Genomic DNA, 2,111 nt, shown 5'->3' on the forward strand with positions numbered 1-2,111 from the left:
GGGGGAGGGGGGAGGAGGATGGGACTCATAAACAAACACTGGGCTCCAGGAAACACCTGATTTCTTCTGCTGATCTGCTTGATCTGCTCGAGAACCGCACAGGAGGAGGGAGGTGCAAGATGAAAGAGAGCGCTTGCCCCAGGGGTACAGAAGCGGCCTTCACTTGAATTGCAAAGTGTGGAGCCAGAGGTGAGGTCGGGGAGCCCCGGGGGCAGCTCCGTCTGAGAGCAGGGGCCGGGTGTCGGATTCCCCCGGATCCCCTCTGCCCCTTCCACAACCCCTCCGCGTCCTCCTCCCACGGCCTCTGCTCTCCTTACAGAACCCACCTCCTCTCTCCCTCGGCTTCATTGCACCCGTTTGGCGCAGACATCGCTCCAGAACCACGGGAGGCTGAGACAGGAAGATCACAAGTTCGAGCCCGGCCTGGGCAACTTGCTAACTTAGTGAGACACTGTCTTAAAATTTAAAAAGAATGATATATAATTTTTTCTGGAGATGGGGCCTCGATATGCGGTTCAGACTGACCTGAACTCACTGTGTAGCCCAGGCTGGCCTCAAACACACAGCAACTCTCCTGCCTCAGCCTCCTGGGTGCTGGGATGACGGGCGGTTCCCCACCACACCCGGCAAACAAAACAGAACAAGACAAAAATAAACAAATTTAAAAGAGCTGCGCTGGGAGCCCTGCCTCCCTCTCTCCCTCCCTCCCTCCGTGGGCTCGCTCGGGTGTGGATGCTGTTCAGGAATCTGAGGGCTGGGGAGAAAGGAGGCCCGGTCTGTCTATCCCTGGCCCTGGCTGACTTTTATTCACATCCCTTTCCCGATGGTGGGGCTGAGATCACAGGCACAGTTTTGGGGAGTTCCCACGAGCCGTTCTGGTGAATTTTCCACACAAAGGAGGGCGAGGGGCCTTCAGAATTTTAGCCCAAGGGCTCTCTGGGGTCTCCTTCCGCCGGCCGGCTTTTCCTGGGTGTGCTGCAGACACTGCTGAATCCCATCCATATGGCCACGCCCAGAGTACGGAGACACGAAGGGTGTTTGTTGAATGAATACACGACCCACTGCGACCGCCCATTGCACAGAGGATTGTTGTCTTCTACCACATGTGTCCCCCTGGGGCAGCTGCACTGAACCCCCAGAGCCTTGGGAGCTCCTGTGCCAGGGGGCACGAGTGCTGCAGGAAGAGAAAAACACATAGAACATAGTTCATACGTATCCGAAAGACACGCAAAAGCACACGTGAATATGTACATGTGTTTGTATGTCTATGTCTTCGTGTACCTGTGGGAAATACAGGCTTATGCAGCACATAGCTATAAGTACTATGTGCTATGTGTGCCTCACATGGGATAAGATACAGTGAGTGCTTAAATGGTATTTTTTGGTTTTGGTTTTGGTTTTGGTTTTTTGAGACAGGGTCTCACTATGTAGTTGGGGCTGATCTGGAACTCACTATGTAGCCCAGGCTACCGCTTTAGATTTTTGCTGCTGCAGCGGACACCTGGGCAAAACATCATGGAGAGCTGGGCGTGGTGGCGCACGCCTGTCATCGCAGCACTCGGGAGGCTGAGGCGGGAGGATCGCCACCGGTTCAAGGCCAGGCCGGGCTGCCTAGCAAGAGCCTGTTTTTTTTTTTTTTTTAATCCAAAACATAAGAGAGCTGGGGGAGCAGCCTGGACGAGAGCGGCCTGTGCGTGTGTGCTGAGCACACGCGTGTGCACGCGGGCGTACACCTGTCATTTGTACGTCTACCTCACACGGAGGGAGGACACACGCGTGTGCACCGCATTCGCACGACCCCCGTGAGCGCGATGCACAGGACGGCTGAGTTTCCTTTCTGTGGAAAGTGGTCCAGCCGGGGCGTAGCTCAGCGGTGCCCCCGGCCTCCCGAGTTCAATGCCCGGTACCGACAAATGAGCGAATCAATAAAGACAAAGAAAGTGGAGCGGTTCGGTGAACGCTTTCCGGATGAGGGGTGGCCGCAGAGGGCGGCGTCACAAGCAGAGTAAGGTCCCGAGCGGTCTCCGCTCTGCGCCCAGGCCCTGCGGGTCCCCAGCACCGAGGCGGATCGGCCGGGAGCTTCGAACAAAGGCCGGGGAGGCGGGGACCCC

General features: G+C 56.7%; 1 long non-coding RNA gene across 2 annotated transcripts in view; it reads left to right on the forward strand.

The window, feature by feature from the left end:
* Positions 1-564, forward strand: part of LOC104849619 — a 4,810-nt gene extending 4,246 nt beyond the window's left edge. For both annotated transcript variants that reach the window (XR_004515819.1, XR_776803.2), the window contains 2 exons: positions 50-189; positions 320-564. This is a non-coding gene — a long non-coding RNA (uncharacterized LOC104849619). The remainder of the gene's footprint in view (positions 1-49; positions 190-319) is intronic.
* Positions 565-2,111: the final 1,547 nt, after the last annotated feature.

This window comes from Fukomys damarensis, unplaced genomic scaffold (assembly GCF_012274545.1).
Source record: "Fukomys damarensis isolate Sample0158 unplaced genomic scaffold, DMR_v1.0_HiC HiC_scaffold_39, whole genome shotgun sequence".
In the NCBI taxonomy this organism is placed as follows: Eukaryota; Metazoa; Chordata; class Mammalia; order Rodentia; family Bathyergidae; genus Fukomys; species Fukomys damarensis.